Raw genomic sequence first — 24,765 nt, 5'->3', positions numbered from 1 at the left:
CTCTGAGCTAGCTGTCAGCACAGAGCCCGGTGTGGGGCTCGAACACACAAACCGTGAGATCATGACCTGAGCTGAAGTCGGACGCTTAACCGACTGAGCCACCCAGGCGCCCCAGAATTGAGAATTTTTATAACCAAACCTGATCAAATATAGATATGAGGCAAGTGTCATAAGCAGGAGCTTAAGTAAGGTTTTTGTAGTCGGTTTTGATGAAAACGATGGCTTCCCCTAATTGTCCTTTCCCAGCCACTGATCAGTAAACAACATCATTCTGGAACTTTCCAATTTACTGTTCTCCCGTTATAGACTTAAAAGTCTTTTCATCTCTTTTTTCACTGACATAACATCCCAGTCATTTCTGTAGATAACACACAATCTGTACACTTAACAAAGTTGAGAAATCATCAGATTTTACTTTTAGTCTTTACTGAATAGGCATTGCCCTTGGCAATCACCAACTCATAGACCCATATACAATAGCTAAATACATACTTCAATGAGACAGCAATGTCCAGAAGAAAAATAGTTAAGTACAATTCTATTTAGGAGCCCCTCAGTAGCTCAGTCAGTTAAGTGCCAAGTTCTTGATTCCTGCTCAAATCATGATCTCACAGCTAGTAAGAATGAGTCCTGTGTTGGGTTCTGTGCTGACAGTATAAAGCCTGCTTGGGATTTTTCTCTCACTCTTTCTCTTTCTGCCCCTCACTCTATCTCTCTCTTCCTCTAAAAAATAAATGAATATTTAAAAAATCTCTGGAAATAATTCTGATCAGTAATCATAATTTTATGTATTTATCTTCTTGATTCAAATCCAATGAGTTGGAATTTTACAAATTTTGTTTCTCAAAGAGCTAAGGATGTTTGACATAGCTATATGAAAAGAACTCATTCTTATTTAACTTATTTTTAATGTTTTTCTTAAGTTTTTAAATTCTAATTAATTAACATACAGTGTAATATTAGTTTCAGATATACAATATGGTGATTCAACACTTCCATGCAACACCCAGCGCTTATAACAACAAGTGTACTCCTTAATCCCTATCTGCTACCCCCTACTGGTAACCACCAGTTTGCTCTCTATAGTTAAGAGTCTGTTTCTTGGTGTGTTTCTCTCTCTCTCTCTCTCTCTCTTTTTTTCCTCCCTATGCTAGTTTGCTTTGTTTCTTAAATACCACATATGAGTGAGATTATATGTTATTTGTCTTTTTTACTTATTTTATAACCCAGTACTCCCTAGTTCCAACCTTGTCATTGTAAATGGCAAGATTTAATTCTTTTTAAGGGCTGAATAATATTCCATTGTATATATAAACCACCTCTTCTTTATCAATTCATCAGTTGATGGACATGTGGACTGTTTCATAGTTTGGCTATTGTAGATAATACTGCTGTAAACACTGGGGTGCATGTATTCTTTTCTGTTAGTATTTTTGTATTCTTTGGGTAAAAATCTAGCAGTGTAATTGCTGGATCATAGGGTAATTCTATTTTTAACTTTTTGAGGAATCTCCATACTGTTTTCCATAGTGGCTGCACCAGTTTGCATTCCCACCAATAGTGCAGGAGGGTTCCTCTTTCTCCACATCCTCACCAACACCTGTGGTTTCTTATGTTCTTGATGTTAGCCATTCTGATGGGTATGAGGTGATATCTCATTGTAGTTTAGATTCATATTTCCCTGATGATGAATGATGTTGAGCATCTTTTCATGTGTCTTTGGCCATCTGAGTGTCATTTGGAAAAGTGTCTATTCATGGGTTCTGCTCATTTTTAATTAGATTATTCATTTTTAGGTGTTGAGTTGTATAAGTTCTTCATATATTTTGGATAGTAACCCTTGATCAGATGCATCATTTTCAAATACATTATCCCATTCCATAGTTTGCCTTTAGTTTTGTTGATTGTTTCTTTCGCTGTTCAAAAGCTTTTAATCTAGTAAGGTCTCAATGGTTTATTTTTTCTTTTGTTTCCTTTGCCTCCAGAGACATACCTAGTAAGAAGTTGCTGCAAACAATATCAAGAAGTTCTCTTCTATGTTTTCTTCTAGATTTTGTGGTTTCAGATCTCACATTTAGGTCTTTAATCCATTTTGAATTTATTTGGTCCAGCTCTTTTCTTCACAGAGCTGGCTGGTAAGGCCCAGTGTGTGCTGGCACCCAAGAGTCTTTAAGAATTGATAAGGCACTGAGTAAGAATTGTTTAGAAACACAGAAAGTCTCACCGAGAAGGCTATGTGACTCCTCTCAGCTGCAAATTACTTGCTTTCCCCCTCTTTAAACCAACTAACTTTTATGGAAGGAAGATTGTTATTTATCAGAAAGCTATGTGATTCCTCTCAGCTGCAAATTACTTGCTTTCCCCCTCTTTAACCCAACTAACTTTTATGGAAGGGAGATTGTTACTTATCAGACTTTTATGAATATACGCTATATATTTAAGTTCATGGTAAAAATAATAATAGCAAGCATTCACCACCTGTTACAGATATTATGTCATTTCCTGCTCCAGCATTCCCCACTCCTATCTGCAGTGTCATTTCCACACCCCTCAATTTTTACAATTCACACATTACTGGTTTTCTTTATCCACTAGCTACCATGTTTTTTCTTCCCACATGGTCTTTGTACACATTATGTCCTAGAAGTAGAGTCCCCAATACATTCTTTTAAATTCTCCGATCTTTGTTGAAACATCGTTGTCTCATAGAAAACCACATTTGCCTATTATACATGTATATACAAGTTCTATATTAATGCATCACTTTTATTAAATTTGTAATCATTTCAATATCTTCCTTGATATACTATAAACACTACAAGGTCAACATCTATATCATTCTTGATCAGAACTAACCTCTTCAACCTAAAACAGTCTTTAAAAGGTCTGCTTTAAAACTTTTAGCTTTGTGTGTCTATACAAATGTTACTTCTTTTAAAATACGTCTTAGAGGGGCTCCTGAATGGCTCAGTCAGTTGAGCACCCGACTCTTGGTTTCAGCTCAGGTCATGATCTCATGGTTTGTGAGTTCAAGCCCTGTGTTGGGTTCTGTGCTGACAGTGTGGAGCCTGCTCAGGATTCTCTCTTTCTCTGCCCCTCCCCCACTCACTCTGTCTCTCAGAATAAAGAAACTTAAAATAATAATAACAATGAAATAGTTCTTAGAGAAGAATGATATGTATGACATCTGAAATTTTAATAAGGAAACTTGAGGCCTATCAATCTTATATGTTTGAATGACCAAGAGTCTTTTTTAAAAATAGTTTATTGTCAAGTTGGTTTCCATATAACACCCAGTGCTCATCCCAACAAGTGCCCTCCTCCATATCAATCATCCTCCTTCTCCTCCCCCCCACCCCCATCAGTTCTCAGTTTGTTCTCAGCATTCAAGAATCTCTCATGGTTTGCCTCCTTCCCTCTCCCCCACCATCCCCTCCCTTCTCCTCCCCCACAGTCCTCCACTAAGTTCCTCTTAATCCTCCTATATGTGCAAACATATGGTAGCTGTCCTTCTCTGCCTGACTTATTTCGCTCAGCATAACACCCTCAAGGTCCATCCATGTTGCTACACATGGCCAGATTTCATTCTTTCTCATTGCCATGTAGTATGCCATGGTATAGATAAACCACATCTTCTTGATCCATTCATCTGTTGATGGACACTTAGGCTCTTTCCATGTTTTGGCTATTGTGGAGAGTGCTGCTATGAACATTGGGGTCCATGTGCCCCTAGGCATCAGCACTCCTGTATACCTTGGGTAAATTCCTAGCAGTGCTATTTCTGGGTCATAGGGGATTTTTATTGTTAATTTTTTGAGTAACCTCCACACTGTTTTTCAGAGGGGCTGCACCAGTTTACATTCCCACCAACAGTGCAAGAGGGTGCCCATTTCTCCACATCCTCTCCAGCATCTAGAGTTCTCTGATTTGTTCATTTTAGCCACTCTGACTTGCTTGAGGTGGTATCTCAGTGTGGTTTTGATTTGTATTTCCCTGATGATGATTGATGCTGAGCATAGTTTCATGTGTCTTTTGGACATCTGGATGTCCTCTATGGAGAAGTGTCTGTTTATATCTTCTGCCCATTTCTTCACTGGATTGTTTTTTTTTTTTTTTTTTCAGGTGTGGAGTTTGGTGAGTTCCTTATAGATTTTGGATACTAGCCCTTTATCTGATATGTCATTTGTAACTATCTTTTCCCATTCCATTGGTAGCCTATTAATTTTATGGATTGTTTCCTTTGCCGTGCAGAAGTTTTTAATCTTGATGAGGTCCCAATAGTTCATTTTTGCTCTTGATTCCCTTGCCTTTGGGGATGTGTCAAGTAAGAAATTGCTGCGGTGGAGGTCAAGGAGGTTGTTTCCTGCTTTCTTCTCTAGGGTTTTGATGGTTTCCTGTCTCACATTCAGGTCCTTTGTCTATTTGGAGTTTATTTTTGTGTATGGTGTGAGAAAATGATCTAGTTTCATTCTTCTGCATATTGCTGTCTAGTTCTCCCAGCACCATCTGTTAAAAAGGCTGTCTTTTTTCCATTGGATTCTCTTTCCTGCTGTGTCAAAGATTACTTGGCTGTACACTTTCGGGTCCAATTCTGAGTTCTCAATTCTATTCCATTGAGGATGACCCATACTCTTAACAATAAAAGTCAAGCATATATTTGTGAGTAAATGGGGCTCAATTTATTTTTATTAAACATTAAATTCTATATAAAATACTTAGTAGCTTTTCTGTTTTGGTCCTCAGGAAGCTTGTAGTTTAGCTTTTTACAATGTAAGACTCTCTTTTCCAAGCTTTGGTTTTCAAATAGAATATTTTCCCCACCGTTTATACATTATCCTGATTTTCTCTTTCTCCTCCTTCTTTTATTCCTCCTCTGATCTTCTCCTCCCCCTTTGTCTTTTTGTTTAAAAAAGATTCTCGGATATTATGTTTTAATATCTGGATAGTTATTAAATGGTCTTTCAAATATTATTTACAGTATTCTCTAATGAATCAGTAATACTAGTGAACAAACTATAAATTCATAGAAAAATATGTATATTCACAAAAAAGTGTCTAAAACAAAAGTGTCTTGAGGGGTGGTATTAGGTATAATTCATGTTTATATTATGCTCAGTGTCTACTACAACACATTCTCCCTTGTAAGAGCTCAACTTTGCTTGAAATAAATTATTATACCATTGACTTATTGTACTGGGGTGTGAGATGAAGTGAGACAGATGGACTGCCTGAATTACTAATTTCTCAGTTGTGATCCATGTTCTTCTTCACAGTGTAACTGCATATAGGAATTGGCATAGAATTACCAACATTTGTTAGAAAAACAAGACAAGAGGGAAGAGTATGAACCTGGAGGTCTTTGGAAAGCCTGGGTTTGGATTCCAGTTCTTTCTCTTACTGGCTATGACAATGTTAAGTAATTCACCTCTCTGACCTTCATTTTCCTCCACTATCAAATGAAGATAGAACAGAATTTGTACTCTGGTTTTTATTCAATCGAGATTCATTGGGTACCAAATACATGCATATGGCTATACAAGGATTAGCTTATTTGGACTTCACATCAGCCCCATGGTTTTGTGTTATCCATCTTACAGAAGTGAGAAATGAGGTTCAGAGTGGTGAAGTAATTTGCCCAGAGTAACATGGTTTAAGAATTGGTACAGGGGCACCTGGGTGGTTTAGCTGGTTGAGTGTCCAACTTCAGCTCAGGTGTTGATCTTGTGGTTCTTGAGTTCAAGCCTCACATCAGGTTCTGTGCTGACAGCTCGGAGACCACTTCTGCTCCTCTCTACCCCTTCCTCTCTCATGCTCTCTCTCTCTCTCGAAAATAAACGAACTTTTAAAAAATGGCACAACTTTTCCTGCTCATCAAGTGTTCCCTCAGATCCACCTTTAAAAAGGTATCTGCACATTGTGCTCCCAGAGTAGCAATTTGCATATTACTATTTCAGCATTATTATCAAAATATACTACAATCACATGTAATATAAATATACAATACCATAACACTATATGCCAAGAACTTTGCAAAGTGCTTTGCAATAATTATCTCATGTAACCTTACTGTCCTATGAGATAGATACAATTATTATGCTCATATATTGGATGAAGAAATTAAAGTACAAAAAATTTGAGTGAGTTCCCTAATGTCATATATCTAACCTGTGGAAGAGCCAAGATTTTAATCTATATTTCTGTCTGACTCCAAGTTCAAGTCCTTAAAAGTTGCTAAAATTCAGTTTACCAAGGACCTTTCAAGGACAAAAATTATAAATAAAGGTGATATAAGCAGAAAGATAAGGGTACAACAGTTAAGAAATATAATAAATGTGTGGAATACCCACATTGTTAAAGGTTTTAACAATATAGTCAAATAATCAAGGAATATGTTTTCCAAACTGTGCTACTATCTGGTAAATACCTGTCAATATGGACACAAATGGATCAGATGAGTCCCTAACACAGTGCTAGAGAATTACAGTGTTCAATATGTATGCGCTAATTTAATAATTCAGCCAATGTCTATCCCACCCTACTCTAACAGGGAATCTCTGAGAAAATAAAACAATCTAGCCGTTTATTTGCAATAAACATCCATTTTCCCAACATAATTAATGAATATAATATAATGAATATAATAAGAATAAGATTGTGTGGATATCAGCCCGTTAGACATTGCTAGTTGCAATCAGAATCTAAAACAAAGGCAATGACTGATCTATCTGTATGCTTGATAGTAGTTTGCAACACTCATTTGTTGCTGGGAAATGTACACACAAATTTATAGGTTTGTCTGTCTTTTTAGAAGGACTGTGTGAGACATAAACCTCAAGTATTAACAACCTCTGTCCAAATGAAAAATCTTCTTCCCTATGATTGCAGTTTGCTGTTTTTGGCTTCAATCACATATAGGCCTTATTCCTTAAGTTGGGTTCTCCCTTACTGGTGTTCCATTTGGGGTATTTGTGTCACATGAGTTCATGAGTGTTTGCTGTAAGAAATTTCTTTTGTTACCCTAATAAGAGAATATAATGTATTTATTTATTACATAATAAACACAGCTGTAAAATGGACCATAAAATTAAATTACATGAAAATTTCTGTAACTAATGTGTCAGCTGTAATTGAGAAATAAATTATATGATCCATCTGCTTTCCTCTGTTGATTCTACTATTTTCTTCAGTATTTAGGATATTTAAGATGAAGTCAGTATTATTAATACTAATTGTTCACTAATAAAAATGCCACAGTGGTATTGATTGGCCCTGTAACATAATTTCTGTCAATATCTAACATACTATTACTCTTTCCAAAACAATCAAATCTAATGAGCATATGAACTGTCTCATTAATATTGTTTTCTCTTTACCTGATCTTAGTAAGTTTTATCTATGTGGTTGACTTAACAGGTTTCTGTATAATAAGTGAAATAATAACCTAATCTATTATCATGTTTATGATTTCAAAGGTGAGAAGAAAATAAATAAGTAAATAAATATATAGATAAATGTATTTCCTGTGTGTTAAATCATAAGGTATAACCTCTTTGCTAATCTAGTTTAATGATGAGAGTCAAAATAACCAACAGTCACTGGAACGAATTTACTATATCACATATTTCCCCTCAAAATTTTTAAGTTTTCCCACAGTAAGATAGTAAATGTCAGCTCAAGGAAAACAAGGATTTTTCTTTCAGTTTTTCGGTTTTTAAAAAAATGTTAGCCTTTCTCCATTGCTGAAATCAATCTTCCTCTTAAACTTCCAGCCCCGTGCATGTCATAACCAAGCAAATTATTTAAAACACTTTGGAGAGAAATGTGAATAAATTGGTAAATGATTTTCCTTCCAATGTTTCATTGATTTAATTACATAAATAATTCATATTGAGTGTAATAATAGAAAATATTTAAAAAAATAAAACAGAAGTCACTGAATATAACTACCCCAAGAGCTTCTTGTATGTTTATTCCAATTATTTATTGCTATAAACAAGGTACCCCAAAACCTGTTAACTTAAAATAATGACATTTATATTGCTGACAATTCGGTGATTTGGGTGAGGCTGGTAGCTTTGGCTCATCTTTGCTCATTCGTATCAGATGAAATGGTTTGTCTGCTGGAAATGGACTCATCTGAAGACTTGCTTGCTCACATGTCTGATGCTATCTCTAGACCTCAGCAGGAGCTGTGGCTGGAAAAACTGTTCAGGTCCTTTCTATGCAGGTCTTTGCCCTCTTGGCAGCATGGCAACTGTGTTCCAAGGGGCAAAGTTATAAGAGTCTATTTTTTTAACTTTCATATTTTGTAATAATTCGAATTTACAAAACTTTTGCAAAGTTAGTATATCGGAGTTTCTGAGTACCTTTCATTCAGCTTCCCCTGATGTTAATATTTATAGAACCATAGTAAAATTATCAAAATTAAAAAATATTGATACAATACTATTAACTAAATTCTGGATTTTATTCAGATTGTACAAGTTTTTCCACTAATGTCCTTTTTTCTCTTCTAGAACCAATCCACAACACCACATCACTTTTGTATGTCTCTTTAGTCTCTAACAATCTTTAGTAGTTCTTTGCTTTTTCCTTGTATGTAATGTCCTTGACATGTTAGAAAAGTATTGGTAAGGTATATTGCAGAACATCCCTCAAATTGGGTTTGTCTGTATTTTCTCATGATTAGGTTGATGATATGCTTTATTAGAAAAGATGACATGGGCGTTTTGTGCCTTTCTCAATGCATGACACCAAGAAGTCAATGAAGTTGATATGCTTCTTTTATTGGTGATTAGATATTGATCGCTTGGTTAAGGTGGTTTCCAGTTTTCTATATCATAAAGTTACTATTTTGCTTGAATAAGTCCCAAAATTTTTAAAGTATAAATCAAACAATGAAGTCTTTGAAGTAGAACAGCCATGATAAACTTTTATATTTAAAAATTGGGCCATGTTGACTTTATTTGACAGCTGAATCCTTCAATTAAGCTCAAGAGGGTAGGAGTAGGCGTTACTTCTCTGAGAATATTGGTTTCCAAATCCCCATATTCATTCTTGGTTTTTTCCAACATGCCTGTACTGAATATCTACCTGGATGTTGTCTGGAATCTGGAAGGTTTCTCTTCATGCCACACTTGTTCCTTAACCTTTATTCCAATTTTTAATCGCTCTAAAATCTACCTATCTATTTAAGATTGCAGAATTCTCTTTTGTCTCTCTTTTTACAACCTCCCAAGTCATAATCAACAGTAGAAATAAGATGATTCTGCACACTCCAAGTCCTTAAAAACTATCCTTTTCTTTCCTATTTCAGGCTTTTACTACATTTTCTGTGTAGTACTGAAGTTGCCCACCTGGTATTCCTGCCTGAAAGTCTCTCCTCTTTAAAGGAGAGGAGAGGAGAGGAGAGGAGGGGAGGGGAGGGGAGGGGAGGGGAGGGGAGGAGAGAGAAGAGAAGAAAAAGAAATGAAAAGGAAAAAGGGGGAAAAGGAAAAAAGAGGAGAGGAGAGAAAAGAAAAGAAAAAGAAAGAGAGAGAAAGTGAGAAGGTAGGAATAGAAGGAGGAAGAAAGGGAGAAAAGCAAAGATGTTTTGGACACAGAAACAGAATTTTTAAAGCTGGCTGTGTTGGTCCATGTTTAGTATTTGGACAACCATAGGAAGTAATTTATCTTAGTATTTCTGAACCTCAGTTTCTCTCTCAGCAATATAAGCATAATTAAACCTATAGGTGAGGCCCTGTTCACTCACAGTATTCTATACCTGTTAGTTTAATCTTTATAAAACATAGCTCTGAACATCCTACTCCCTATTGAAAATACCTTTCATGACTCTTGATTGATCTTAGAATAAAGCAAAGTTCTTAGCTTTCACAGTCCTCTCTCATTCTGCCCTGAACTCCATCTCCAGTATCCTTTCTTGCCAACCCCTTAGTATATTGTATACTGCAGATGGAGTCCCCTGCCATCTCTCTTCCACTCCTCACCTTTTCCTGACCCTGATTTTCTACTTATGCTTTAATATGACTTGGAATGCCTTGTTGCAGAGTCAGACTACAGGGTTTCATATTCTAGTTTTATTACTTGCTAGCTGTGTGCCCTTGGGAAAGTGACTTAACCACTCTGTGCCTTGATTTATCCATTTGTAAAAGGGAATAATAAACCTATATCATAAGATAATTATTAAAGTTGAAATAATTATTAAACACTTAGAATAATACCAGATAGCAGAAAAAAAATGATACATATCAGATATATTAGACACACCAACTTCATATCCTTCAAAGACTAGCTAAATCACATCCTTCAGGAAGCCTTTTCTAGTGCCCTCAGCTGTATATGAACTTTCTCAGTTCTAAATATACCCTTCACCTGTATGCCACTCTTGCTATTCAGTTTCTATTATGTATTATAACTAAATGCATGTGTTATTTCTACTAAACAATCTACTCTTTAAGAATAAAAATTTCTCTCTAGCCTGTTATCTAACTATGGGGCGCCTGGGTGTCTCAGTAGGTTAAGCGTTCGACTTCAGCTCAGGTCATGATCTCACAGTTTGTGGGTTCAAGCCCTGCCTCGGGCTCTCTGCTGACAGCTAGCTCAGAGCCTGGAGGCTGTTTCGGATTCTGTGTCTCCCTCTCTCTCTGATCTTCCCCTGCTTACGCTGTCTCTCTCTCTCTCTCTCAGAAATTAATAAAAACATTTAAAAATTTAAAAGGATACCCTGTTATCTAGCCACTAAACACAAAGAAGAATTTCAATACATATGTAATAAATTAATTTGTCTTACATCTTGTCAATAAAACATACCAAAGAGCACATCTAATACATGCCTTTAAAATGTCTTATTGGATCTCACAAAAGCTATAGAAAACCTTAACTTCAGAGCAGTATTTTATTTCTAAAAACACATGAAAATACAGTAACTATAGAAATTAAATAGCTTTATCTAATTGACCTATCTCTATTAGAGTTCAGAATTAATCCTTCTTTTTTTAATGTTTTATTTATTTCTAGGAGAGAGAGAGAGAAAGAGACAGCGTGAGCAGGGGAGGGTCAGAGAGAGAGAGGGAGTGACAGACTGAAACAGGCTCCAGGCTCCGAGCTGGCAGTCAGCACAGAGCCCGACGCAGGGCTCGAACCCAAGAACCGCGAGATCATGACCTAAGCAAAAGTCAGACGCTTAACCGACTAAGCCACCCAGGCGCCCCTAGAGTTCAGAATTAATTCTAATAAGAAGTTTTACTAATAGCCCATAAAAAAGCACACAAAAAAGAGAATTCAAAGCCTATCTGTATCTGTGTCACACTTAAGTAACGTAATAACACAATAAGAGTCTAAAACAAAATACAACATTGTATTTATTCAAGCATATATCTATATCCAGTTCTTTATATTAGACTTATAGAACAAGACAGAAAGATTTTTTCAGGGCCCCATGACCATACAATGGGAATAGGACCGTGTCTTCCACATGTGGTGCTGGAAAAACTGGATATTGACACACAAATGAAACAGGTTGGATCCTTACCTCACACCATATGCAAAATTAACTTTAAATGGGTTATACATAAGACCTAAAATTATTAAACTTCTGGAAGAAAACATAAGTAAAAAGCTTAATAACATTGGATTTGTTTATGATTTCTTGGATATGACACCATGAGCACAGACAAAAAAAGAAAAAATTGGGCAAATGGGACTATATCCATCTCAAACACTTCTAGAATCAACCAACACAGTGAAAGAGGAACTCTCAGAATGGGAGAAATATTCACATATATGATAAGGGATTAATAGTCAGAATATATAAAGAGCTCCTAAAACTCAACAATAACAACAACAAATTTTAAATGGGCAAAGGAGTTGAACATTTCTCCAAAGAAATATATGTAAAGGGCCAAAAATCAAATGAAAAGATGTGCAAAGTCCCTAATCACTAGATAAATACAAATCAAAGCTACAATAAGTTATCACCTCCTAACCATTAGGAGGCCCACCATAAAAAAACAAAGATCCATGTTGCTGTCCAGTTTTCCCAACACTGATATGAATTTTTGTTTATTTGTTTTTGGAAAGTTGAGTTTTTGTTGAGTTTTAGGAGCACTTTATATATTCTAGGTATTAACTCCTTGTTATATATGTGATCAGTAAATATTTTTTCCTGTTATGTGGGTTGCTTTTTCACTATTCTGATTGATTTCAGAGGTGTTTGAGTTTGATATAGTACCATTTGCCTACTTTTGCTATTTTTATCTGTGCTCATGGTGTCATATCCAATAAATTAAACCAAATCCAATGTTTTTAAGCTTCTCTCTTATGTTTTTTTTCTAGCAGTTTAATACTTTTAGGTCTTATGTATAATCTATTTTTGAGACAGTGACATGCAGAATGAACCTGGATCACTTTCTTACACCATACATAAAATAAACTTGAAATGAATGAAAGACCTAAACCTGAGGCCTGAAACCATAAAATCCAAAAGGAGAAAAGAGGCAACAATCTCTGTTCACTCTCTCTCTCTCTCTTTCTCTCTCTCTTTCTTTCAAAAAATTAAAAAAGTAGAGTTATCCTATGACCCAGCAGATGCAATACTAGGTATTTATCCAAAGGATACAAAATGCTGATTTGAAGAGGCACATGCACCCCAATGTTCATAGAAGCACTATAGACAATATTTGGCTATAGTAAATATATGTATGTAAAATATGTAAAAAATATGTAAAGAGCCCAAATGTCCATCAACTGATAAATGGATAATGAAATGTGGTATATATACACAATGGAATACTACTCAGCAATCAAAAAGAATGAAATCTTGCCATTTTCAACAACATGGATGGAACTAAAGTGTATTATGCTAAGCAAAATCAGTCAGAGAAAGACAAATATCATATGATTTCACTCATATGTGGAATTTAAGAAACAAAACAGATAAACACAGGGAAAGGGAAGGAAAAACAAGATAAATAGAGAGAAGGAGTCAAACCATAGGAGACTCTTAAATACAGAGAACTGAGGGTTGCTAGAGGGGAGGTATGGGGGGATGGACTAAATGGGTGATGGGCATTAAGGAGGACACTTATTGGGATGGGCACTGAGTGATATATGTAAGTGAGCAATCACTAAATTTTACTCCTGAAAAAAAATCCAAAAACTGGCATGATGGGGAGAGTGTGGAGAAATCAGAATCCTTATGCATTGCTAATGTGAATGTATAGTGGTACAGCCACAATGGAATTCATTATGAAAGTTTCTCAAAAAATAAAAAATAGAATGATTATAGGGTCCAGAAATCACACTTCTGGGTCTCTTTTCAAGCAAATTCAAAGCAGAATCCCAAAGAGACATTTGTGCACATATTCACTTTAGCATTATTCACAATAGCCTCCAAGAGGTGGAAGCACCCCAAACGTCCATGGATGGATGTATGAATAAATACAATGTGGCATGCCACACAATAGCACATTATTCAGTCTTAGAAGAAAATCCTGTCTCTTTCTACAACATAGATACACCTTGTAGACCTTATATTAAGTGAAATAAGCCAGTCACAAAATGACAAATACAGTAAGGGTCCACTCATATGAAGTATCTGAAGGAGTCAAACTCATAAAAACACAAAGTATGATGGTGATTGTCAGGAGCAAGGGAGGGGGAAACAGGGTTCAATGGGGGTAGAGTAAAATTTAGACATCTGTTATACACAATGCTTAACATCACTAAACTATACACTTAAAAATGGTCAAGGTACTAAATTTCATGGTATTTTTTTATTTTAACTAATAGTAAAGAAAACTCCAGTGTACACAAAAATTAATCACCATGTTAGAATGTTGATTTGGAAGGAATTACATGGAATACCTTCTACTTTTGAATCAAGGTTATGCTCCTCATTCATTCAGTCAAAAACTCAGAACTCTAAGTGCAAGTCACTTTCAATTCCTGAGACCAGGACTTCCAGTAATTCAAAGCAAAACCTAGAATAGTGTTTTCATAAAATAAAGGAAGTTGACTCACATTTTTTTATTCTCTCCTTGATTTCCCTTTTCCCTCCTCTGATCCCAGAGACTCATATCTCCTGGATACACATTACTCAGATCACCTGATCAGTTAATCAACCTGTATATTGAGGGTGTGCTTACCATGTACCTGGTAGTTCTGAGATAAGAAATAGAGTAACCTGCTAGGTCATACTTTATCAGGTTGGCAGGCCAGTTCTCAAGAGTTTTGGGTGACTGAAAACTCCTTAAGACCAAAAACTATGTTAATCTTACTCTCGCTGTAAAGACATCAAAAGAGGCCAGTGTATTGTGTGCAATCTTTGAATACATGCAATGCTGGATCAGAGGACCATGTTCTCCGCCAGCTTAGGCCATAAAAAAAATTGCTATATTCCAGTCAAAGTATTTCTCCATAATTGAATTGACCTCTTGGCAGAAGCTCTGACCCTGTGGATACACATGTGGATGCTTTTGAATGGGAGGGGCATAAATACTGTAATAAATGGCTTAAATGATGAATGTATTTATTGTCTTGCAGAATAAGAAGGATTGCAGAGGCAGGCAGCTCCCGAGTCATTAAATACACAGCTTATTGATAGCATCATGGCCCAAGTTCCTTTTAACTTTCAGCTTTGCCAGCTTCACTGTGTTAGCCCATCTGTGGCCATGTAATGCAAGCTGCAATCCCAACTGGCATGTGCTGACAGGCAATGTTATAACAAAGAACAGACATGTCTCTTCTCATGGGTCTTTATAAAAGATAAGAAGGAAACAAACAAACAAAAACCTCTTTCTCCAGATCACAACCTTAGCATACCCCTCCCCACATTTCATTAGCAGTCACATTTCAGCACATTCATTGGTAATAGAACTTGGATGACCCTGTCTTGCAGGGAAACAGTGATGTTTCCTATACTCTGCTACTAAACAGTTCACAATTTAAGATACATGCATATTCTCTTCCTCTGGGACTAATGTTCTTATATTTCCTATTGAAATATGGTACCTATCTTTAACTACACCTTTACTTGAAAAGCCTAATTCTATGGATTTACTGAGTATAGGGTTTTGTGTTAGATTTCAAGGTGTTCAAAGGTGACTAAGTGACAATTGTTGACTTTGAGGATCTTAAGTGACTACAACAAAAAAATCTCCATGTCACTGGATTCATCCTGAGAAGACACAGAGAGAGGGCTGCTGATGAGGAATTAAATACCTGGTGGATCCTGAGATTATAATTTAGATGAGATTTGACTCAGGAGGTAGATGGAGAGACGAGGTTCTGAGGGTGTAATCTGAGTTTTAGATCACTGCTGCCCTCCCCAAAGCTAACAAGTTCTGGATTTTTTTTTTTTTTTTTTTTTTGTAATTTGGACCATTCAAATTTCTTCTAATGGTTAAACGGATAAGGTAGTAAAAAAAATCCATGAATTGGAGGAGTCTTGAGTGTTTCAAAAATAGCCAGGGAAAATAAATTAAGATTCTTTTGGAAGGAAACATATTCTTTAACATAATGTATTAGTGTCTATCAACTAGCACACTCAAGGGCTGGCATTTTTCCCTAATGTCAGCCCACATCTTGTATCTCTATAAAAATCAATATAAATGAGAATAGAAAGTGAGGATAAGTTGAGGAAATGTCACTTTCCTTGAACGCTTGATTTCCTTTAACCCCCTTCAAGATGGGTCCCCTCCTGAGTCACATGTGGGTTAATTGGCACAGATGGTTTTCATTAAATGTGCCATTTCCTGCACACACTGCTTATGTTGTTTCGTAGAGGTGATTATAAGCTAGGCTGAGATGAGATGTAATGATGATGATAATGATGGTAAGAATATGTCAAAAATTGTAACATCTATAATTTATTGAGCATTTCCCATAGTGCAAACACTGTGCTAAGAATATTACATACATAATTTCTTTATACTGTCACATGCACCCTGTTAAAGGTTGCTAAAGCTCTAAAATATTAACTTCCTTGTTAATGTAACTACACCTTGTAAGTGATAAAACCAAAACCAAACAAAAATCTAACTCTAAACTGTGTCCTTTATTCTGATATGATGTCATTACTTTACATCTTGTCTTGGAGTAACCTATGTGTTTATAGTGTGCTGAGCCTGTGGTATATACCTATTATATATATATACCACTGGCAGGGAGATTAGCACCTGTTTACTTGAGGAGAGTCTCAAGAGATTAGCTGGATGTTTAGTCTGGTCTAGATTAGGGCCAAACCCCAGAATTATTGACATTCAAAGCCAGGTTATTTGTTGTAAGGGACTGTCCTCTGCATTGTGAAATGTTTAGCAGTATCCCTGGTCTCTCTTACCCTCTAGATACCTGTAGCATCCCCTTCTAGGTGTGAAAACCAAAAATATCTACAGACATTGCCAAGTGTTCCCTGTGAGGCAAAATCACATTTGTTTAAGAACCATTGGTTTTGGGGCGCCTGAATGGCTCAGTCAGTTGTGTCTGACTCTGGCTCTGTCATGATCTCATGCCTTGTGAATTTGAGCCCTGCATCAGCCTCTGTGCTGACAGCTCAGAGCCTGGAGCCTTCTTCAGATTCTCTCTTCATCTTTCTGCCCACCCCCAGCCCCAGCTTGCACTCTCTCTGTCTCCATCTCTCAAATGTAATTAAACATTAAAAATTTAAAAAATTGGTCTATCTCCTTGAAAAATAAGTTATTGATAAGTCAGAGAGATCAAACTTTGGTGTCTGTGATTGGAATTATCAAACAATACATGTTCTGAAATATATCCTATTCCTATTGATTAAAAACATAATTTTGATTGATTAAAGAAAAACACAAAGGTCAGACAAGATAAATCTTTCTAGGAATTGAACTAAGTCATTAAAGACTTAGCCATCTAGACTGGAAAGTGAATAAATACTTGTTTCTTAAGAGAAGCTTAGATCTAGGTCATGCTTAGGAACCAGCAGGTAAGGTTAGCAAAAGGGGCTTGGCAAATGACTAGACCGGCCACCAGCGCTCACCATCACATTATTCTAAGCAGTTATGTACTGGAGAGTAAGTCTTCAGGGAAGGAAATGAACAGGCATGCTTTTACTTTGTCTCATTTAGCATAATATGTGGGTAAACTAGAGAATATACAATAGGCCTTTGAGGTAGTTATTATTATTCCCATTTTAGCCATTATAAACTTGATATATAGAGAAGTTAATAGCTTCCCCCAAATCACCAAACTAGTACTTGAAGGAACACAGAATAGAATTCTCCAGTGCCTCAATTCAGGTTAATGGGACAGAGCCACCAATAAGTAGCAACTGAATTCTTCCCATCAACAGGTAAGAAAAATAGGGAGTTGTTCTTATTTTAAGATACCTATAAGAACATTTTATATTTCCTTAAGAAATGTCAATAAATCTGAAATGAGCAGAAATAGCCTCTTCTCCAAAGGCAACAGGAAAACCATTTTTATATCAGTCTTAAACTCCAGCCCTTAATTTTTGTGATTATCCTAAATAAATTAGTAAATGTAAATATGCACATACATTCTCACAGCAATTGTCAGCCCTTATATCAGACTGCTCAGGCCACCACTGTATGAGGAGCTTAAACAACAGAAATTATTTTCTCACAGTTCTGGATGCTGGAAATCCAAGATCAAAGAGCCAGCAAGGTCCATTTCTAGTGAGAACTCTCTTCCTGGTGCACAGATAGCTGCCTTATAGCTGTTTCCATGAAGGGTGTATGGGGAGAGAACTCTTTGGTGACTCTTATAACACTAATCCTACTGGATCAGGATCCCACATTTATTACTTCATTTAACTTTTATTTCTTTATAGACTCCATCCCAAAATACACCCACACTAGCAATTAGAGCATCAACGTATGATTTTAAGGGGACACAAATCTAACAGTTCATAGCTGTCATAACCCGATACCAAGCTACATCAATAAGAAGGCTTAGAATTCAAAGCCAGACCAGTTAATCCTGACTATGCCTTTGGTAACATCATTACTTTATTTGCTCCTTGCTGTTTTTGTTTGTTTTTCCATCTTCTATATTTTTTAAATAGAAGAAAAAATCTCCCTTGACCTGAAGAAAAGCTCTTCTTTCAAATACATTTGAAATACAAAGCCATCTTGTATTTCCCCTTTGCCCCCTTGCAGTGAGTGGAACTGAAGTAAAACCATGGCATTCTCTACAGAGATTCTACAGTATGTGCTGTATACTTGATGTCTCCTAGGGCTGGAGAGATGGTATAAATAAGAGCAAGGGAGCAAGAGAAATGGGGTCCCTGTCATGGTCCAGCACCTCCTTAGTAGCAGATATAGGCTCCAGACAATCTGAGAACAACTTAGAAAAAGACACAGTTAATGTATGCTAACCTGTGAAATATTATCTTTGTGAAACCCAAAGGTTACAAGGAAGAAAGCAATGCCACATTTCAAGCTCCTGGGTAGTGAGAATGTGTTGGCCCAATCAGGGAACAGAATTGAAGGTAATTAAAAAAAAAAAAAAAGAAAGAAAGAAAACACTTCAGTAATCAAAGGAAATAATATTTTAATAAAATATTTCAGGGGTGCCTGAGTGGCTCAGTTGGTTGAATGTCCAATTTCAGCTCTGGTAATGATCTCACAGTTCATGAGGTTGAGCCCTGTATTGGGTTCCCTGCTGTCAGCCTGTCAGTACCGAGCCTGCTTCAGATCCTCTGTCCCCATCCCTATCTCTCTGCCTCTTCCCTGCTTGCACTCTCTCCCTGAAATAAATAAAACAGGGGTACCTTAACAGTTGGTTAAGTGTCTGACTTCAGCTCAGGTCATGATCTTGCAGTTCATGGGTTTGAGCCCCACAATGGGCTCTGTGCTGACAGCTCAGAGCCTGGAGCCTGCTCCAGATTCTGTTGTGCCTTCCTCTCTCTCTGCTCCTTCCCTGCTCATGTGCGCTCTCTCTCTCTCTCTCTCTCAGAAATAAATGAAAGAAATTTTTAAAAAACATTAAAAATATATATTTTTAGGGGCATCTGGGTTGTTCAGTCAGTTAAGCACCTGACTTTAGCTCAAGTCATGACCTCACGGTTCGTGGGTTTGTGCCCTGCATCAGGCTCTGTGCTGACAGCTCAAAACCTGGAGCCTACTTCAGCTTCTGTGTCTCCTTCTCTCTCTGCCCCTCCTGTGCTCACACCCTGTCTCTCTCTGTCTCTCAAAAATAATGAATGCTTAAAAAATATAATTTAAAAATTCAAAATAAATCAAAATAATCCAGGTAGAACAAAATTATCAATACAAGATAAATATAGGCTCAAACCCTGCAGTGGCATGATTGGTCTCATTTTCTTCACCCAAATCCTGGCCCTGGAACCAGATTTGTAATGCATCCATAAGCCTGTTGTTGCCAGTGTACAGCAGGAAGACCAGTGAATAGATCTTGTCCATTGCAGAGTGATGGATTTAGAGGACACCATGGCCAACAACACCTGCGATCCTTCCCTGACCCCCTACTGTATGCAACCAAGAGCATAACTTCTCCTTTGGAGGTCTTGGGTTCTTTAACTCTTAGAGACAGAAGAATCTAGGTCATAATGACAATAACTAAATCTATGCTAGACTCATTATGGCAAGAAAGAGGAAGAGGAGTAGGATAATAAAGGGTGCCTGATTGGCCCTTGGTAAAGCAAAACACAAATTAATTACTTCATTGCCCATTTATCCCTGTCCATTGACCTTTATTTACATTTTGTATGGGCTGAACAGAGAATCTTCAATGTTTGAAAAACGCTAAAAAATTGGGAAGCATTAAAACATGGATAAAAAGGTGGAACAGAATTAAGTCAGAGAGAAATTTCTAAGTTAAAAGTAGCTCAAAAATCTAAAAATATTTTACTCTAAAAATTTAAACTCCATTCTCTTTAATTTATAAACAAATGACAAAAATATATATGAGCAATAAATATGTCATGGGATAATTTTTCTTCTAGCAATGGTCCTGTCTTCAAGTAGCTTACAATCTAATTGAAGAAGACAAATATCAAATGGAAGTAAATAAGATAAAACATTAATGATAAACAATATGCTACCTGTGAGAAAATAGCAGCAAGGCAAATGAGAACAAATGATGCGAGAACACTAACAATTTAATTTTTATTCATTTTGACCTTTAAATCATAAAACAAATATCAGTATTATAGAAAATAATAAATCAGAAGGCATAAAAGAATATAAAATGATGTGTAATCCCTCAGTTAAGCATAATTAAAATTTCATGGTAGTTTCACCTTTCCTCCTTATATTTAATTATTATTTTTCCTCCTGCAGACATAGGCTTGGGTTACAAAAGATAAGACTTAGAAAATAATTACTGGATGTTTATGGGAAAATAAATCAAATGGCTCTTTTAAATTTGCCTGTGCTGATATGGCAATGATGTAGATATCATGCCAGTAACATTTAAAGCATTATCTGGTGATTTTATGGGGGGAGGGGAGTGAATATGTATTCACAGAGGTGAAGACATCAAAGTTGAGGAAAGACTTAGGGCATTATTGATTCTAGACCCACTCTATAATATGTTATTCTTTAATAACCTTTATACCCAACATGGGGCTTGAACTCAAAACCCAAAGATGAAGAGTTACATGCTCTACTGGGCAGTCAGGCACACCTAACCCTATCCTTTAATAATAATAAAAAAATGAAGTGGGGGTCATGAGTTTGTACATAGGTCAAACCTGAGCCTCTGGATGAGTTAATAACTGGAGCTTGGACCTACTGACTCTTCTGAGGGTGACATCATGTAGTGTCAGAAGGAATAGGCCCATTTTGTAATTTCTCAAGATGTGTATTCCATTCTTTGGAAATGCTGGTATAGACTATTTGTAGGAGTTTTCATTCAGAATCTATAGCCCCTTCAATGAGATAGCCCACCTCACCAGAGTAATCAGACAACAACTAATAAATTCCAGAAACTCCAATAGAAGGCCAGGCATCTCCACTGCACCAAGGAAAGATGCTCTACCCTTGCAAAGGGGATTGTGATATTTGAAGGGTCTTTACCTCTTCAACACTCCCTCCATCAGGATTTAACTCTAGTTTCACATGTAATTACAGTGAAAATCGAGACCTTAAGATGACTAACATTGGTAGTAAATTACTAACATTGGTAGTAAATCACAAATACCTTAAGTTTTAAAAGGAAAGTGATTAACCATTCAAAGAGGTGTCCCCATCATCCAATAGTTAGAAGACATGACATATGGGGAATTCCTTCTGCCTTTGATTCAGGCTAACATGTAATGAATACCTACTATGTGATGGGAAATACACTGGAAACATTCTGGGGGCACCTCGTTTAGTCCTTTTGAAAGACCTTTTGAAAGGTAGGTCTGTGTATATACCTTATAGAAGGCATCTAAAGCTTAGAGAAGTTAACTGACACTCAAGACATACAGCTTGAAAATTGTGAGGTTGGGATAGTAACTCCAGCCTTCTAACACCAAACCAGTGTTCTTAGGTCTCCTCAACCATACCCTGGCCAAACCAATTAACCCTTCTTGGTAATCAGGAAATGGACATTATCAGAGTGACACACAAAGTAGGAGCTCTTTGAAAAGAAAATTAAACTCCTTCAAATGCTAGGAAATCACATGTGCTAGAAAGATCCTGAAGAGGCTAACAGAAATAATTATAATTTCTGAGTCCTTACTGTTAGCCAGGAACAGGCTAAGACCTTTTTCCAAATTCCAATCATGTTATGGTGCCACTAAGTCCATGCAGTAATCTTAAGAAGGTAAAGTTACTCTTGAACAATGTTGGAGGGGATTAGAGGTGCTGACCTCTTGTGCAGTTAAAAACCTGTGTATAATTTTGACTCCCCAGAAACTTATCTACTAATAGGCTCCTATTGACCAGAAGCCTTAGCAGTAACATAAAAGCCAACTAACACATATTTTGTATGTTATATGTATTATATACTGTATTCTTATAATAAAATAAGATAGAGAAAAGAACGTATTACCAAGAAAATCAAAGGAAGAGAAAATACATTTATGACCCTGTATTGTAAAAACTCAGCATAAATGCAATGCACCCAGTGGCCTGGCAGGTCTTTCTCTTGCTTCAACAGTGTTTGGAGGGAACTGAACCCAGGGATGCTGCCCCTTCTTCCAACCTCCAACCTGCCTCCAACCTATTTTCCAGTCACAATCTTTGGAATCATGTTCTCAGCCATCCTCTGCCTACTGGACCAGCCAACACCATTTTCTGAGCTTAGCTACTATTGCTGACCAACTGTCAGTTCCCAGATTCCTCAGAATTACCCCACTGAGGTAGAGTTGCTGTCAACTCCCTGGTCAACATGCATCTGCACACCTCCTGCACCTACCTTTCTCTGGGCTTTTATTTCTACTGCAACAATGTGGGTCCAGAAATCTGGGCCACATCTTTCTAGAGTTGGGAGAAGTGCAAGAATGCCAGAGTCTCTTAAAGATGCAAAACCATCATGATAGCCATGCCCTCTTCTAAGATGTGCAGAAGATGTCCCCAGATGAGTGGAGTAAAGCCCTGGACTCCATGGAAGGTGCCATAGTGCTGGAAAAGAACATAAATCAGGCTCTTTTGGGTATGTATGGCCTGGGTTCCACTGGTACAGACACCCATCCATGTGACTTCCTGGAGAACCATTCCATAGATGAGGAGGAGAAGCTAATCAAGAAGATTAGAACCACCTAACACTTCTGTAGGCTGGCTAATCCCCAGCCTGGGCTTGGCGATTATATGTTTGAAAGGATCACTGTCAAGCTCGAGTAGGAGTCCCCAAATTTCAACAGCCCTTGAAGGGCCCTCCTGGCATCCCCCAGGTGTCAGAGCTTCTACCTGAACCTGTGCCTGTAGCCATTAGGCAGCTTTTAAATCACCATGAAGCAATCTTCCAGGCCATGGACCACGTGGAAACAATAAAGGGTTTTTTTCTGTTTTGTTTTGTTCTTTGTTTTTTGCAGAAAAAACAGTCCAGGGGGACCTGAGTGGCCCAGTTGGTTAAGCATCTGACTTGATTTTGACTCAGGTCATGATCTCATGGGTTGTGAGTTCAAGCCCCTCATCAGGCTCTGTGCTGACAGAGGGGGGCCTGCTTGGGATTCTCTACCTGCTTCTCTCTCTCTCAAAAATAAATATACATTTTCCAAAAAAAGTGTTTACATGGACCCATGCAATCCAAACCCATATTGTTCCAGGGTCAACTATACTACTATTATCATCCTCATTTTACAGATAATAAAATTGAAAATCATAGATTCTAAATAACACATCTCAGGTTACACAACTTGGGATTTAAAACTAGTAATGTGATATAATAAATCTATCCTTGATGATGGTAGATGTTTACATTTCACTAGGGGTTGCCATTGGAGAAACCATTATCCAAACATGGGAAGGAGATTGTTTCAGAATATAGAACATCCCTAAAATTGGCTTTATGAAAAATTAATGTGCTGTCCTTCACTTCATCTTTGGTGAAAGCCTTGTCAAAGGCCAGACCTGGCCCACAAACCTGCATTCACGAATGCTGACCCCAAGATATCAGCAAAATGAACGTTTTCAATTCTCATTCTACACATACTTTCCAAAACTTCTAGAACAAGAGCATAAACTTGACAGGTGTTTTCAGGATGTCATTCACATTTCATTTTGCAAATGGCCTTCAAACACATACACAAAATATCTGAATCCAATCCCCTCTGACTCCATTTTTTAAATTATTTTTTTTTCTACACTGTACTCTTAATGTTGTATTGTTTGAACCAAGAAACAACTACTCTCAACCACTGAACTTGGAAATGACTCAAGTAAAGGAGGGTCCTTAGCAAGAAGTCAAAGGATAAAATGAAAGGATATGAAAATTCTTAGGAGCAACTAGTGAATTTTTTCAAAATGGGTGTATCTGCTGTGACTTTAGAAACCAAAGAGCTTAACAATTACTACTCTAGTTTCAGTCAAGCGCTCACTGAATAAGCCTGAGAATGTCACTTGACTATTATGTCATATGGAAATAATGTAATACTTGAAGGATACACCTTTAATGTGATGACTTTTGCATCAAATAAAGAGCTATATAAAACTGACCAGTTACTTCTCTGACTCATTTTGCTAAAGAGAGATGGTATAATATTATTTATAATATTCAGTATACTGTTCCATGAGAGTGCTTTTGAGCAAGTTCCATTACACCTGTGTTATTTAGTGGCTCTACTTTGATACCTTAACTATTTTTTTTCTTTACTGATCTATTATTCTGTACCCATTGCATTGTGTAAACTTTTATCCTTAGCGTATTATAAAATCCAATAAAATTTTAGGTTAGGAATAAAAGGTAATAGTTGATATTGCATTTCTGCCTGTTTATATGTGGTTTAGGAGTTCAAATGAAGAGCCGGCTACCTACAATTGCCCAAGTGACGCACAATCATTACCAGGCAGATCAAGAATCATCAGTAGGGCTATTGTTCTAAATCAGAGAATCTCTTCTGAGTAGAAAGGGAGAGCATTCTGTGGGGATGTCTTCCAATTTTTAAGTATTTCCACCTAGAAATAAATCCAATTAATGTGACTTTGTTGCACAAATAAAAAGCCTTCCTGAAAGGATGACATATACCAAGGACACAACAATTATAGCTCTCTTTCAGCCTTACTGATTTGTACAAAATGACAGAACCCACGCACGCATACTGTATGGACCTCAGGGCAACACTTAGCTTTTATATGATAGTTAGGATCAGCATTTATGAAACTTTTT

General features: G+C 36.9%; 1 pseudogene; it reads left to right on the top strand.

Moving 5' to 3' along the window:
* The window catches only part of LOC120220596, a 110,723-nt pseudogene extending 87,942 nt beyond the window's left edge, over nt 1-22,781 (top strand).
* Nucleotides 22,782-24,765: the final 1,984 nt, after the last annotated feature.

This window comes from Hyaena hyaena, unplaced genomic scaffold (genome assembly GCF_003009895.1).
Source record: "Hyaena hyaena isolate Hyena2069 unplaced genomic scaffold, ASM300989v1 scaffold_711, whole genome shotgun sequence".
NCBI lineage: Eukaryota > Metazoa > Chordata > Mammalia > Carnivora > Hyaenidae > Hyaena > Hyaena hyaena.
Note: the sequence above shows the minus strand (reverse complement) of the source record. Positions and strands in the feature narration are given on the sequence as shown.